This window comes from Dermacentor albipictus, chromosome 1, assembly GCF_038994185.2.
Source record: "Dermacentor albipictus isolate Rhodes 1998 colony chromosome 1, USDA_Dalb.pri_finalv2, whole genome shotgun sequence".
NCBI classification, from domain to species: domain Eukaryota; kingdom Metazoa; phylum Arthropoda; class Arachnida; order Ixodida; family Ixodidae; genus Dermacentor; species Dermacentor albipictus.
Genome location: NC_091821.1, coordinates 397,414,528 through 397,431,867, shown reverse-complemented (window position 1 = coordinate 397,431,867; position 17,340 = coordinate 397,414,528). Strand labels below are relative to the sequence as shown.

Here is a 17,340-nt window from a genome sequence, read left to right as displayed (position 1 = left end):
TTTTTTGTTTTGTTTCCATGCCTGACCAGCCGAACTTTCATCGAATCCTTGATTATGCAGCCAGAGGCAGTGGCACTCGTTGTGTCCTGTTTGAGATGAATGGTCCTTTTGTCCGTGTCTATCCACTATCACCTGGGCTAATCTCCTGGCTGCTGAAGTGTGCCTGCATTTTCCAGGTCAACTACTCGGACATTAATGTCTGGATACAAATTGGGTAGATCTTGTATGCCATGCCCAACATCAGAGTAAGTTTTCTGTTTCTGCCAGCACTTTTGCTCATGCACTTTCATTTTCCTCTGGTCCGGGAATTGTGGAAAGAAGCTGTCTGCAGTAGCTGGAAGTGTACTGTAGTCCTAAGCCTTTGGCTCGTAAGCATTTGCACTAGCGAGAAGCTATTTTTCAGAAGGCTCAGTCTATAATCGTGTGTCTTGTAGGCATCACCTGACGTCTCAAGGGAGTTCTTGGATGAGTTTACGGTGGCTTCTGTGAGATCATTGCGCTGGTGGTAGCGTGGACTACACGCCATTTGTTGGAATTCTTATGAATTCTGCAAACAGCGAGCTGCGCCCTTTTGCAAGCTACAGTTTGTTGTGGTTCAAGACCACTACACTATTGCACGCCTTGTGAAAACAAAGAAGCATCGAGTCGCAATCACAGGTCCTGTCAAACTAGCCAGTACTAGCTCAGGATACCCTTACTAGTATTTTGTGACGATGAACCACCACACCCCTCCAATAGAAAATATGTCCATAGTGAACTTCTGCAACAGCTTTTCTCAGAATCTCAATTGCAGGAGTGTCACCCTTCTCTTAGCCCTGTGGTGCTAGCATGTACGACATGACTTGAAGACATTTGCTGTTTGTATGTATTTATGATGCAGTACTTTGTCATCTTGCTAGGCATTTATTGATTCCAAAGTGGCCTTCAAGTGAGAAGTGCTGGGTGGGTAAGCTCCTGTAGCTTCTTGGGCGCGATGGTTTTATTGCCAAAATATCAACATGTCTTAGACTACATTGTCCTTGTAAAGCCAGAATTCTTTCAGAGTTTGCAACACCTTGTCCAGCTCTTTCGAGTGAAAATGCAAAGTTGGCAGCAGCATTAATCTAGCACTTGTTCTTTCTTCAGTTCTTGTAAAGAAGGTGGGGAGAGGCAGCATGCATAGCCTTCAATCTTGGTAGGCCCTTGTGGTGCCTGTTATTCTCCTTCACATGACAACGCACCTGACACCGTCATGGGCAGATCGGGCAGCTGCGTCTGCTTGATCATTGCCGTGTATGCCACAGTGACTAGGCAACCACTGATATATGATATTGTGTCCTTCGTCAACTATGCGATGGTGTACTTCTCTGATCTTCTCTTTCGAGAGCCGACGCAGCGAAAAAACTTGCCGTACTGGCAAACGACCTGACATTAGCTCAGTGGAATTCATCCGATTTCACAAGTGCATGACTTCATACCCTGGACCCTACTTTTCAACTCCGTATTCCGCCCGAACTTCCACGACGCGACTGTACCCTTCTAGTTCGTCTATGGCTTGGAGTAGCATTTTCAAATGCGTACTCCTTTCTTATCGGAATGTCCGACAACCCACTTTGTGACTTCTGCGGGTGCAATGAAACAATCGCGCACCTTCTTTGTCATGTTAGGAGCGAATAAACCTAGATAGGTGGTCATGCCCATTAGCAGGAGTAGTTCTGGAGGATGGTCTTGGCATGTCTGTGACAGCTTTGAGCTCGTTTTCGTTCATGTGCCCCAAGTAGAATATTATTGTGATGCCAAACTTACATATCTCTTTGTGGATGGCAGCTCTTATACAGTGGGTGCCCTCAAATGTACTGCAGAGTTCGTTGTGTTGCTGTTTAGTTGAGCACCAACTGATAACCTCGACCATATGACAAGCAACACATATAAGTTCTGGATGAATATCCTTCATATACCATTGTGTTTGATCTGGGGCACACCAGATACCAAATCGCATGAGCAGTTAAAGCGAAACCAACGGAACGGTGCTGTAAAGGTGGTCAGGAACTTTCTGTAATTTCTCAGGGATTTGCCAAAACCCTGAATTTGGGCATCAATTTTTCATACACCAAGCTGTGACTCGTAATATCTGAACAGTATGCTCTACTGCAGGAATTGGATATGATGCTCATAGGGCTTGCTTGTTCAGTTTTTGTGTAATCCATAAAAGTGTGGAGTGCTCCTGATGGCTTCGTCACCACTACCATAAGCGTGCACCAAGGAGTTGGCTCTGTCATAGCTGTCGTAAAACCAGTCTTAAACCTAAAAAAGCTTGGCTTTCATCTTCTATAAAGGTAGCCATACAAAACAGTGAAATATTAGTGCACAGGACACAGGCTCCAGTTTCAACATTGTCATGCAAGCTGTGCAAAGTATTTGAAGATGCGGCTTTGAATCTCCACAACCATTAACATTCTCAATCTGTCTAAGCACTCGACTTCAGCTTCACAATCACCTCTGTGACCTATTTAGCAAATTTATTTGGAAATAGCAGCATTCTGCCTGATGCACGAGATGTAACTTTATGTTGTGCTAGTCGCCTTACACACTGACCACAGTAACTTGGAGGTCACCACCTTCTCGAAATGTCACGAACCACATTGTTTTCAGGGTGAGACAAGAAATCGTGTCTAATTATCATTTCTAACAAAAAGAAATAACTGATGCCTGTGGCAAGGTGCCATTCAAAAGGTTGAGTTCCTCCAGGAGTTAGGGGGTGATATGAGTGAGAACCCTCAAAAGCCAATTATGGCCTTAGCCAAGCACCCCCAGGTGACATAGTAAAGCTTTTTGGGCACAATGTCATTAGGCACCACCCTATATAATTTATTTGCTTCCACAACATCTGCATGGCTCACGAGTGTCCGGTGGTAAATTTTTGAAGCCACATCAACCTCGATGTAGCATCCCTAATTCCAAATACTTCAATCTGCATGCCACTATGTATGGTGGGAGTTACTGGGAAGGAGACTAACGAACAGCTACACATAGATAAAAACTCCCTAAAGGCTGTTATTGTGGAAGCACTGCCCAACATCAACACACGCTATATGATACAAGAATGTTGCTGCTATCAAAGATGAATTCAGTCAGTAATTGAGGATGAAGATGGTTTTACTCAATAGCCTTATAAAAAATGGTAAAAGAAAGCTCATAAATTTGGAACTCATGTTTCGAATCTTGTCTGAAAAAAAAAATCATTAGTATGTCTTCAAATATCTCATGCAGCCGGTAATCCTGTTCTACTTCTTCATGACCTTCAGGTATGCTAGAGAAGTCTTTCTCATCATTGGGCTAAAAAATGTAGTTGAGCAAAAGGAGTAGACCTAGGTGGCTGACAGGATGGCTCTTCTTTAAGTGCTTTGCGTAGAAGAAAAAAGCATGCAAACATCTTCAACGCTGTAATGGGCGCTAACTGTTAGGGATGAAAAACCCTAAGGAAAACATTTAGGTTTGGTGGATATGTAGAAAATACACAGAGACTAAAGACAGTGAAGGACAACGAAAAATGTTTGTTTAAGCTTCTTCACCAATGCGTTTGTTCCCTGTAGACAACACCAGGCAGAACTCGGAAAGCGACCTTCACCCCAAGTCGACGTCAATTCTGCGTGCAATTTGTGCATATTGACACAAAGGTGTGGGGCTCCTGCACTGCAAAACAGCGCGCGCAAAGGTCGGCGCCACGAAAGACGATGAAGTGCGTAAGCTGCACGCTCTTTTTCTGCCCCGCCATTAAAGAGAAGCATACATTTTGCAAGACTCCGTCTCCAATCTACGTTACATTTTTCTGGTGGAGGTGTGGGGTACGTGCTACCACTCCCAGATCGAACACCGTCTACAAGCCCAGTACGAAGTCTGGTCAAACTGACTCCTGTGCAGGTACGGAAAGCTGCCGACTTCAAGGACTGCCGCCTGAGCACGAGCCTCTACGCAATCAAGTCAGAAGGATGAATACATTGGTTCCACCTTCTTTCTCGACTGCCCCGACCGAGGTCGTCCTGAACCAGCCGCGAATCCCCACATCCTTCCATGGGGACACCTTTGAGGATGTAGAGGACTGGCTCGATCACTTTGAGCGTGTCGCAGAATTCAACGGCTGGACTACAGAGCGCAAGCTACGCAACGCCTACTTTGCCCTCAAGGACTATGCACGGACCTGGTTTGAGAAGCGTGAGGCAGGGCCCTATCGACATGGGACGAATTCCAACGGCAGCTAATCGGCACATACGCCAGCCTCGATCGCAAGGAGTGAGCTGAATCTGCAATTCAGGCGAGAGTACAGAGGCCGAACGAAACCGTCGCAATGTTTCTCAAAGATATGTGCCGACTTTTCTGACGCGCGGATCCGTCCATGCCGGAAGAAAAGAAGCTAAGGAATTTGATGCGCAGTGTCGAGCTAGAGTTATTCAGTGCCCTAATACGCAACCCACCAAATATTGTTGCAGAGTTACTCGCGGAAGCCGTATAGATGGAAAAGGCACTGCAGCAGCGAACAAGGCAGAACCGCGACGTGTCAACCCTATCGCGTGACTCTCTCGCTATATCCCTGGACAATATCAATGCCTTGTGGGAGCTCATTAGGCTTATCGTTCACGAAGAGCTTCAAAAGCTTCATGTGGCTCCAGCATCGGTACAGCGACCTGCTCTGGCTGAGGTCGTCCGGGAGGAAATCGGGCAGGCAGTCCAAGTCCCAGAGCGAAGCGAGACATCACAGCACAAGGTACGGCAGCCACAACCTCGCATGTCGTATACGGAAGCTGCACGAAGTTCGTTGTCCCCGATTTTTTGCGATGTGAGCGACGTCCTGGACCTTCTTGGTGTGCGCGCTGTTGAACAAGCCACTCGCCTCGTTGCACACCATTCATGGCTGAAACACACCCACCTCGCAAGAGCGACGTATGGCGCTCCGCAGACCGGAGGCCCTTGTGTTTTCATTGCGGTGAAGCCGATCACCTCTACAGGGCATGTCCCTACCAACGAGCTGGGCTCCGTGAATTTTCACTGAATGTGCCGTGCCCGCGCAATACTGAATGCGCCCTGGAGATTGAAGCATACCTCGCGGATGCCTGGACCTCGTTTGCCCCACGATTCCGTGAACCCCGGTCACCATCACCCGCCCGCAATAGGTCTTCCAGCCCCTATTCAAGCTGAGAGCAACGAGACGTCGCTCACTCAGCCCAGCCTCCCGGGAAAACTGAGTCCAGCGACCTGCGGAGGTGAGGTCGCTGATGTTGCGAACGCTGAAGATCCTCCACTGCAACGACCGCTATATGACGTAATTTAGACACAGAGAAAGCAGTGTACTTCTGTGTCAGTATCCTGCGACATACCAGTTACCACAGATGACCACGAGGTCACGGCGTTAATTGACACGGGTGCGGACACGTCTGTTATGAGCCAGAATCTCGCGCGTATACTGAACAAAGTTTCCACGCAATGGACCGAAACTCAGATCCCGTGCTGCTGGAGGGCATCTCATAACTCCAATGGGTCGGTGCACGGCACGAGTCAACATTCGGGGCTTCACGTACATCGGCGACTTCGTGAATCTTCCTGAATGTTCAAAGGACCTTATACTCGGCATGGATTTCCTTCAGGCGAACGGTGCCATTATCGACCTGCAAGAGTCTGGAGTCAGCTTCACTACTACGCAAGCCATAGTGAACAGTAATGACGACCACCGTGACATCGCGCTTCGCGTAACTGATGATCACATCATGTTGCCACCCAAGAGCAGCGTGCTTACCCTTGTCCAATGCGACATGGAGGACGCCGCCGAAGGAATTGCTGAAGCAAACATGCCCCTGCTTCTTGAGCACCACATTTGTATAGCCAGAGGGCTTCTTCAGGTGCAAAACAAATGTTCAGTTGTTTTGCTAACAAGCTTTAGCAACGAGTATTGGCATGTACCGCGAGGAACGATATGGCTGAACTGAGCTCATTTCTTCACGAAATCACTAACGTTACGGACATTGCCACATTGGAATCCGCATTGTCTCGGCAATCTGGGTTCCCCAGCCTAAAAGAATGGATTCACGTTAACGCCGCTCTGCCAGACCATCAGAAAGACCGTCTACTGAGTCTCGCGAATGAATTTGTGGACTGTTTTCCAACGTCATCCAAAGTGCGGCGCAAGTCCATCACAAAGCACCGCATTATTACGGACGAGTCTGCACGTCCTGTCCGTCAGCATCCTTACAGAGGGTCTCCAGTGGAAAGGCAAGCGATCAAGCATCAGGTGAAAGAGATGCTCCAAGACGACGTGATCCAGCCATCCACCAGCCCGTGGGCCTCCCCTGTAGTGTTAGAAAGAAAGACAACACACTATGCTTCTGTGGAGATTACAGAAAGTTGAACCGTGTCACCAAACGTGATGTTTATTCATTGCTACGCATCGACGACGCATTGGATCGTCTACAACATGCCAAGTTTTTTTCTTCGTTGGATCTTAAATCAGGATATTGGCAAATCGAAGTTGATGAACAGGGTCGTGAAAAAACAGCATTTGTGACACCTCATGGGCTTTATGAGTTCAAAGTTCTCCCCTTCGGTCTCTGTTTCGCACCTGCCACCTTTCAGCGGACGATGGATACCGTGCTTGCTGAACTCAAATGGCAAACCTGCCTCGTATACTTGGACGATGTCATTGTGTTCTCGAGCACGTATGACGAACATTTCGCATGACTCGAGGGTGTCCTCACTGCGATCCATACTGCTGGCCTCACCATCAAGCCTGAAAAATGCTACTTTGGGTTCCAAGAGCTCAAATTTTTTGGCCATGTCGTTGGTCCTCAAGGCGTCCGACCAGACCCCGACAAGTTAGTTTTCACCACCCACAGACAAGAAGGCTGTCCAACGCTTCCTTAGTTTGTGCGCATATTATGGGCGCTTCGTCAAGGGCTTCTCGAGAATTGCTGAGCCTCTGACAGGGCTTACATGCGATGATGCGCCTTGCATTTGGGCGGACGAGCAGCAGCAGTCGTTCAATGAATTGCGCAAGCGTTTGCAAGAGGCCTTAATACTTGCTCATTTCAACGAAGACGCTGACACTGAAATCCATACTGATGCCAGCAATGCGAGTCTCGGCGCTTATGCAGTTGCAAGCTGGGGCGGAATGCCCCGTTGCTTATGCAAGCCGCAGTCTCACCAAGGCTGAGAAAAACTACTCAACCACTGAAAAAGAATGCTTAGCGGTTGTGTGGGCAATTGGTAAATTCTGACCCTACTTGTACGGTAGACCCTTTAACGCTGTCAGCGATCAACCACGCCCTGTGCTGGCTTGCCAACCTCAAGGATCCTTCAGGCAAACTAGCCCATTGGAGCCTTCGCTTACAAGAGTATGATATTACAGTTGTCTACCGTTCTGGCAGGAAGCACAGTGACGCTGACTGTTTGTCACGTGCACCATTCCCTACGACCTTATTGGACCCTGACCATGACTTGCCATTTGTCGCCACATTAGTTATCGACGCCATAAAGACGGCTGAGCACCAGCGCACTGATGCTGAGCTGCTGCCGCGGATCGAACACCTCCAAGGAGTTGAGGGTGTTTTACCCTGCTTGCTCATGCGCGGCTTATCATCATACTACTTGCACAACAACGTCCTTTACAGGAAAAATGGTGGAAGCGGCCCCAATACGTACCTCCTTGTCGTGCCATCGGCGCTACGCCACGACATTTTGCGAGCCTGCCATCATGAGCCATGCGCGGGACACCTGGGATTCGCCAAGACTTTAGGCAAGGATACGACAGAAGTATTACTGGCCTCGGCTTTATTCTTCTGTGCAACGGTACATGAAGACCTGTCATGATTGTCAGCGCCGCAAGAAAGCACCAGTTAAACCGACTGGCTTTCTCCATCCTGTGGACCTTCCTCAAGCACCGTTCCAACAAATAGGAATGGATCTACTTGGGCCATTCCCAGTGACCTCTTCGCGCAACAGATGGATAGTCGTTGCTACCGACTACTTAACCTGGTACGCCGAAACCGAAGCTATTTCGCAAGTAAATTTATATGAAGTGGCCAAGTTCTTTGTACGCCACATCGTCCTACGACATGGTGCACCGTCTGTTCTCATCACTGACCGCGGTACAGCATTTACAGCGGAACTTATGCAGGATGTTCTGCAGCTGATGCATAGCTTTCACCGCAAGAACACTGCATATCACCCTCAAACCAATGGAATAATGGAACGTCTGAACAGAACACTGGCTGATATGCTCTCCACGTATGTCGACGTAGAGCACAAGACGTGGGACGCGATCTTGCCCTATGTGACTTTCAGGTATAACGCTGCTATACAGGAGACTACACAGTTTACGCTGTTCGAACTTGTATATGGGCGCCACGTCAGGTCAACACTTGACGCCATGCTACCTATGGCTGATAATAGCCCGACCAGTGAACACGTAGAAGAGTTCGTACAAAGAGCCGAAAAGGCACGCCAGCTTGCTCGGCAGCGATCCGGAGCCAACAGCATACCGCCACCCTTCGATACAACCAGGGTCGACGCGACATCCATTACAATACCGGCGGCTGCGTGTGGGTCTGGACACCCGTCCGCCACCGTGGACTCTCAGAAAAGTTGATCCGCCAGTATTTTGGTCCCTACAAGGTTACACGCCGCCTCAGTGATGTGACCTACGAAGTGGTCCCCTGCAATTCTGACCCCAGTTCACTCCGTCGTCGTCCTCCCGCTGAAGCTGTTCGTGTAGTGCTCATGAAACCATACTATGCGCATACCTGAATGCTGAGATGCACCTGAGGAGCTCCATTTCTTATGTAGCTGAAATAACTTTTTGACGCAACTGAGTACGGTCGCTCTTCTCATGGGAGGCAATCGACAGAAAGATGTGGGGCTCCCGCACCGCAGGACGGCACGCGCAAAGGTCGGTGCCACGAAAGACGATGAAGTGCGTAAGCTGCACGCTCTTGTTCTGGCCCGTCATTAAAGAGAAGCGTATATTTTGCAAGACTCTGTCTCCAATCTACGTTACAATGTAGTCGTCGGGTGTACAATTAAGCTTTATATTGCATGTTTTACACATTACTCATCTGATGCCTTAGCAGCGAAGGCTTTTCCTCTGCCTTTATTGTAAAAAAATGTTTGGGAAGTGCCCACGTGCATCTGCTTTTTTTTGTGTGTGTGCATGGCACATGTGCTGTTGGCCTGGAACTGATCCACAATAGTATTAACAGCCATAGCGTTCAGGGCCCTGTGTCGCTGAAAATCCAGCAGTGGTGTTGGTGACCTTTTCCATATGAGAAAATTAATTTCGAACCGTGCATCCCGATTCATGCAGGCCCTCGATGTGGCATATAGGCGTTACTGAACTAATTAAAATTCTCAAAGTAGGATGTGTCAAAAATTCATAAAATGTGACTTGCACACAACTTTGAGACATGATAGCGTTTGATTGTAATTTGAATATGCGAGAAAACATAATTCTGTTGCGCGGAAACTCAAACACAAACCCCTTTTCCAGCTGCCATTTCAGGTCTGTCGTAGGAGTGGCACGCCCCAGAAAGCTCGCCTTCGTGCATAGCGTTTGCCAGCAGCATTTCCAGCGAAACATTACAAAAGCATAAGCTGCAGCTGCCCGGAAGCGTGAGAAGCAGCCACGGCTCTTTTAATGCTATCGTGTTCCACTCTTAAAGGCGCAGCTTAAGTGTCCTCCAACCTTTTTTTTTTTTTTCGCTGTTTGGGGACTGCCTTCTTGAAGGTGTTGCATCGTTTCCTTTCTACTGTAGGGCGAATGCAATATCTGCTTTGAACAACAGCAAAGCTGCGTTTTGATTGCACTTGATGCTGGCCGCACTAGCGCGGCATCTCTTCTGAACACTATCCAGCAGTTCACTATGATGTTATCACTGAAATAGAATACACAGGACACCTTCGTGTACCACTTCATCTACCTCGAAGTAATATGCCATAGCTCTATGATCATATCCTTAACATCCACTACTTTCTTGGATTCATTTCAGATAGCTGGAATGTACAGACTAAAAAAGCTCGGAAGCGCTTGCACTGTTTGGAGAATTTTGTATGAGCATTTTCAGGCTGTTCTGGTGACACTAAAAAATACTGGCTCTCCTGTAATCGAGAGTAGATGAAATGGCTGCCGACAAAGCAGATTGATTGTAGATGATACCAGCCACCATCTTGAAATGGGTGTAGCGCACATTTGCAACGGCACACCCCACCCCACTGCATCACGCAACTGTACACTGGTCCATATGGAAGCAAGTTTCCTGTCGAAGACAGAACCCCATTGCAAGTCTCGTCTCGGTCCACCATATGTGCCGTAGACCTCGCAGACTGCTGGCATTGAAAAGAGCACAAGCAACTGTGTCTCAGTGCCAAAAAATGACAATCAAGTGTACAGTGCCTTGTATCTGCCTCAGAATGTCGCTATTAGAAGCCACAAATAAAACTTCAGCGTACTAGAAGTTACAGCTTGAGTGATATTGTGAGCAAATATTTAGAACTCGGAAGCAATATTTTTTGTAACATGTTTGGGAAGTAACTAGCATATTTATTGCAGTCTTGACTGTTTGCCCGGATGAGCTGGTTTGAGTGCCAGGATAATGGCTCTGGCTTTTGGTTCATTGAAGGTGGCTGACAACAGGAGCTAAAAGCATTTCATGCTTAAAATGTCTGCAGCAGCGGCACTGTTCAGTTAATCAAGGACCTCATTTCATGGCCCTCATTCTGACACCTTCGAACACTGTTTCTGCCTTTGTAACGCTTCCTAGAATTTATCCTTCAAATTCTTATGTGAAAGAACCATGCATCAATTCTGGCGTATTTCTCAAACTGTACGAGCAGAATTGCTGCTGATTTCATAAATACAACCTGTAAATCGATACAGCAGAATTGTTAGTTGAAATATGTAATCCAAATCAAGGAGCCATTCTCAAGACGATGTTCCTGCTGGCACTGATGCGTGTCATTCCTGGCATTGGTGAAATCTTTATTCTACATTATAAAGCATGAAACATTCACACGTGCTCTTCTTTCCTTCTTTTTTGAGCTTTGCTGTTTCAAGGAGCTTTGCCCTTTGAGTGGCAGCAGCCTGATTGACATAACTTCTGACTCACGTATTTAACATTTTTGCACAGATTGGTCAAGGAGTAGCCAGATTTTGAGAAGTACATGTTTAGCAGAGTCTATAGGTGCTGGCTTTTGGTGTGGAGAGACAAGCAGCTTCATAGCTTCCCTCCTGTCTCTTGTCATTGTGTCAGCAAACTGAAATGAAAACTCTCGAAACAGTATATTTGTTAATGAGGAATCTTTGCAAGGTACATTGTGAAGCACATGCCGATGAACTGCTTCAACCTTTTACATTAAACAAATTATGCCATGTGCTGTCGAGAGGCAAATAAAGCTGTTCGCTTTAAAAATTAACAATAATCACCACAGTTTGTGAAGTGATTGAGATATTGTTACCCAGTACCTTCAACAAAGATGTTATGGGAAACAGTGCAAGGAACTAGCATACTTACACTAATTGCAAGTATTTGGCGGAGTTGTGTGGGAGACAAGATAGCCAACCAATTTACCTTTAATGCATGTGAGCTTTGTCATCTTCATGGTGTAATGTAATCTTTTCAGGTAGCGGATAAAGAATGTTTGGCAACATGAAATGGCCTTTGACGACACAGGCGAGTAGTGGATGCCACACTTCAGTTCTAATTAAAGTTACATCAGCACAGAGCATGTATGCTACGACCAAGTTGGGTCCATACTTTGGATTACCATGTACAGTGTCACTCTCTTCTGCATTCCAGAAGATGGAAGCCAGTGTTTCTTTGCTGTTGCCATTTCAATTTAGTATATTTTCATGTTTTCATGCTCTGCAAATTACAGCCAGAGGTTGCACGGTCTCGAAATGAAGACTACTTTTTGTGTTTTCAAGATAAAATTTTAGCTATAATAAACGGAATTTCCAAAAAACAAGTTTTATGTTTGGCCTGCCTTCCTTTGGGTGATCAGACATGGGCGCCATTGAGGCATCATGGCTCATATGTGCTGCCTTTATGCTTGTGAGTTGTGTGCACAATGCTCCTTGCATGTTGAAAAAGAAAAAATGGAGACCATCCATAATTGGTCTTGGTTTGCTTTCTTAGCCACAAGTGTTATCTGAAAATATAGCTCCTTTTGGTTACTCTTTCTGGCGGTGCGTTTTAGATACATAAAAATTATAATGGACGTGCATGTTCAGTGTGACTGCAGGAACGAGAAACTTTACTGGAAGATCCTTTGCAAGAGATGCAAGTGCTTGCCCATTTCGTGAAAAAAAAAAAGGCTTTGTTTTCATTGTATACAGTAATCTAAGGGTCAGGCAGACTTGATCACAAAAGCAAAGAGAGAAATTGGTTGACAGAGAAATCCAAAGCCTGCTGACCACATCGTAACTGTCTAGCGCATAGACGACACCTGCACGTTGGCCAACAGCATGGGAAAGGAGAAGGGATGGAAAGATGAAAGATTTCCATGAAGCACATGTGGTAAAAAGGAGAATGAAGCAAAAATTGGTAGCATTCAGAAAAAGCTAGATAGTCTTGATGAGAAAACTGAAACATTGGACAAATAATTAATAGCAACCTTTATCAAGTCTTGACGCCGTATTCAGCAATACATCTTGAAGCTCATGCTTGACTTGATATAAATGACGCATGGTGTGAACGCGCCCAAGATGCTCATTGCGTTTCTTTTGGTGTGTTCACGACAGGCGTCATTTAAATCGAGTCAAGCATGGGCTTCAAGTTAAGATGCATTTATGAGTACGGGGGTTCGTGTTACGGCATGGTGAGGCTCTCTTGAATGAAGACTTCATGAACTAGAGAATAGATGGCCCGTGAGAACCTACTTTTACGTCTTATTGCAGACATCTGAATCACAGGAGCAGTCTGAAGCATGTGGTAGGTTTGTGAAGACTTTCCGAGAAACCTGCATGGGTTTTCTCTGTAACAGTTTGCTACATTCGGGTGTATGACTCATTTTACATTTCCTGATCACCTTGCATATTTCCACACAATGCTTTCGTCATTACTGTTCAGATTCATTACTGTTCAGTAGCACTGAAAAGGCAATACAGGCATGAATGTCAAAAGAGGCACTTGTAGGCAGGATAAATGCAAGATCACCTTGTTTACATGTCCATAGTTAGTGCTCACAAAAAAGGCAGAAGAAGGATGCCAGGAAAAAATAAGCATTTCGTCTGAGGTTCCTCTCATTATGAAGCTGTTTACAATGATGAGAGCTAAATACAAAAAGTGTGGTCCTAATGAATGGACACGTTGTCCCAGTTGCAATTCATAGTTTAAGATATTGAGGGACTTCAATCGCACCTCAAAAAGAAGTCCATGATCAATAAACAGTGCAGGAAGCCAGTATAACAGTTTTCATTGACGGTGAGTTGGCCCTAGGATATGATCCAGTTTGCATCTTCAATAAAATGGCTATTGATTCGCTACTAATGGCTATTGATTCGCTACTATTGATCTGTACAGTAAGCGCAGCACGCATATAAAACAGCACGCAGTCCCATTTATGCCTTGGGCCTCACTTATACCATGTTAAAATTGTGGAAATACAACAGATTCATAAAACCAGCTCACTTTATCACCTTATCTTAGGGAGGGACTTGTCAATGTTATAGTGCAGAGCACGAACATTTCCTTAGAAGAAGCCTTCCAGTTATTTATGAATTATATGGTAGAGGTTCATTACCTCTTGAAAACTGTTCTGCATAACACTCGTGCTTCTTCACACATCTATCATGATCCGTCCAATACGGGATAAGCTGGGTGCTGCAGATAAATGTTTCCGGCTACAGCATCAATAGGTAGCTAAATTTTCATTCTTGATGTTTGGTCCAGCTCTCTGAAACACACATAGAACTGAAACTGTTCAATTTGAGTACCAATATCAAATGTGTTATTTTGGGGCTTCAATGATTTGCTGAACTTGATGGAAAGTGAAGGATTGTATAGAAAAAATGGCTGTAAGGTCAACTATCATCTTCTGCGCATAACCTTTCAGATACTGCACTAATTATAATCTAAAACACATGAAAAGCTTTTATAGAACAAAGTACAGCCACACTGCATCACACTAGCATCATTATCATATGTCACTGGTGTGGCACTTCAACACAATGTGGGAACTACCATGGCTCGTACAATGCTCTGAAGGATACATTGCAATAGCGCAACTATGCTCAATGGCATTTGAACTGTTTTTTGCAATTTACAACTTCTAGCCATGCACTTATTCATTTACGACTTGAATGGTCGTGAAGCCTGAGTGCTTTTCTACCTAGCAATACTGCAAGCTTGTCTGCTGACACTAGCTGCACAAAAGAGCAACAGTAGCTTGTGCTCCAGCAGAACTTGAGGGCGGATTACAAGTTCTTGCCACACTATAGATGAGAAATATGAACACACTCCCAAGCTTCAATATCTTAGCCGGTATAAAGCTGCAATACAGGTACTGCACTCCCTTAATTGCACTGCTTACAGCTGTCAAACTATACCTCTGGTGCTATGCACATTTTGGGGATGGTAAGAAGTTTCACTAGACAAGGTAACAACCACACAGGCATCTAAAACATTGAGTTAAGGGTGTTTAAGACTGACTAAACACAATTTGCCCCTTGGCTTGGATCTCGATTCCTTTCCCCTCTAGTGTCATTGACTGAAGAGCCACAACAGGAGTGGAGTAGCAATGCTTTGTTGTCTTGCCTGTTTACTAATAGCAAGAAACTACGCTCTAGCACTGTAGCATAATCAAAGAACAAAAGGTCAAGTTTATTGAGCAAGCTTGATCAACCATCTCTCCAGTAGTCTGGGCCCCACCTCAGAGGGTATCGTCGTATGGTGTCATGATTACAATAGTGCATGAAGACTACCAGAGGCTGCAGTTTCAGTAGAAGGAAGGGGATAACCCCTAATTAAGGGTAAGCCTTTGCTTTTGACAATGATCGGCCAAATTTAATCACGATTTCCCACTTCTCCGCCGGTGCAGAAATGCCTACGTCCTTTTAAGATTGACATTACAAAAACGTACGTACGTACGTACAGTCCTATAGACCGCGGCTGGTCGCGTCGCAATCCCGTGCTTCTCTAGTTTTAACGCCCGTTCAATACGTATGTAGAACCCAACAATCGGTTTGCTCTGGCGCAGTTAGAAGACGATCGTCGTCGTGCTCTTTACACACCACAAACGCGCCACGCACACACACACAACTAGATTGCGCAAAACACGCTGTTCCACCTTGCATCGCTACCTTCGTGGTTGTGCTGTTTGCGCACGCCAAAACGCGATGTTCCACCTTCGTTCGTGGTCGTGCTATTTTGCGCATACACATTCGTCACACACGCAACTTAACTGCTCTTTGCACACACCGAGCGCGTCACACACCTTCAATTGCCGTAAAACGCACTGTTCCACCTTGTATCGCTTCGTTCGTGGTCGCGCTGCTTGCGTGCACGCACAATGAACCGCCTACCCTGCTACTCCGGCGAGTTGGCACACACAATTCGCGCATGGGGACTAGGGCGTTTCAGGTGCTAGGTGCGTTTTTACACGACACCTAGGGACCTACGCTCCCCTAGGGCGAAAAGTTACCTAGATATATGGTTCCCGTTGGTGCCGCGGGGGCGGCGCTGCAGTCGACCGGCTGCACAGGAGAGCGAATGTAAATGCGCCGCCCGGCCGCCTAACAGCTTGTCACTATGAGCGGGTCATAGTAGGTCTTCAGGCGGTCGACGTTGGCAATGTCTCGTCCACGACGACGCATGTTCGAAGACGGTTCAACGGACCTGATCACGTAGTTGACCAGAGATGTGCGTTCGACGACGTGGTAGGGGCCTTCATACTTGGGCAGTAGCTTCCACGAGAGACCACGTGCAGTGGAAGGGACCGAGAGCCACACAAGCGATCCGGGGTGGAACCTGGGCGCAGAAGTGGTGTCACCGCGAACTCTCTTCTGGCGCTCATTGTCATTTGAAATAAAGGCCCGCGCGAGATCGCGACACTCATCCGCACGTCTGGCTGTGGCAGTCATAGGCGCACACTCAAATGCATTCGGCTTGTAAGGAAGTATTGTGTCGATTGTGTGCGACGGGTGCCAGCCGTACATTAAGAAAAAGGGTGAAAAGCTAGTGGTGCTCTGAGTGGCGGTACCGTAGGCGTAGAGTGCGGAGGACAGAATGGCATCCCAATTTGTGTGGTCGGAGGCTAAGTACATTGTAACCATGTCGCCACACGTAGGCCATTGTGAGGCCATTGGTCTGCGGATGCTAAGCAGTAGTTTTGCGGTGCACAACGTAGCTCTCTTTGAGGATGGATTCGACGACTTCCGACAATAGGACACGTCCGCAATCGCTGAGCAACTCTTGTGGTGGACCATGACGCATCATGAATCGGCGAAGCAGGAAGAAAGCAACATGGCGCGCTGTATTCGATGGGAGGGCGGCAGATTCGGCGTATCGCATGAGTTCGTCAACAGCCGCGATGGCCAAACGGTTACGAGCAGATGTCTGCGGAAGTGGCCCATACAAATCGATGCCGACGCGCCCGAACGGCCTGGTAGTGCAAGGTAACGGTTGCAAACCGGCTGGCGAGAGACGCGGTGACAATCGCGGCACGAGCGAACAACATGTATTAACGAAGGAGGTAGGATGCGGATATGTGTTTGTTCTTGGCTCACTTGCAGTGACTGTAGCTATGTGCCAGCGTTCGCAGTGGATTACGTCGATCTGTCTATGCTACGCAGAGCCATAGCTCTGCGTAGCATAGACAGAAAATCAATGCTACCTAAGTTTGTCGTATATGCCACCAATTCCTTTCATGTATAAAGTACATCAATACTCTAGAGACTCGGAAGCATTGCCTATGCTGCTACCTTGAATAGCTCTAGATCGTACGCTATTCCGCAGAAGCTAGACTATTGGCACGTTCGTAAATGCGCACTGCGCTCCACACTCCCTCGCATAGACGTGTGCACCTCAATGTCGGCCGCTATGTGTCGTGGTTCTGATCCCTCGCAAAGAACTTCATTCTAGCACAAACGATCGTTTCTCCGTGCCGACTTCTAGCTGTTCGTTGTTGGCTTGTTTGAATTGGCGTTATTTGGCTAACAAACATCACAACAAAAAAAGAAAATCAGCAGAAATGTTTACAGTCTATTGCATTATCATGTATGATGTGTGTCATAACTTCGTGTAAAAGGCCGTTATTTTTGCGCGTAATTGAGTATTGTAAAATAGCATTTCCCAGGCGACGCACTAGTTCTCCCCTGTATTATCT

At 46.6% G+C, this 17,340-nt stretch overlaps 1 protein-coding gene across 2 annotated transcripts in view; it reads left to right on the top strand.

Annotated features, from left to right (window-relative positions):
• LOC135921308 (uncharacterized) overlaps positions 1 to 17,340 on the top strand; it is a 151,307-nt gene that overhangs the window by 112,347 nt on the left and 21,620 nt on the right. Inside the window, exon 9 of one of the 2 annotated variants that reach the window (XM_070532091.1) lies at positions 11,638 to 11,982. The exons of the other annotated variant lie outside the window; for it this stretch is intronic. The gene's annotated coding sequence lies outside the window, so the exon portion shown is untranslated. Of the gene's footprint in view, positions 1 to 11,637; positions 11,983 to 17,340 lie in introns of those variants that run through there. 2 annotated transcript variants of the gene reach the window in all.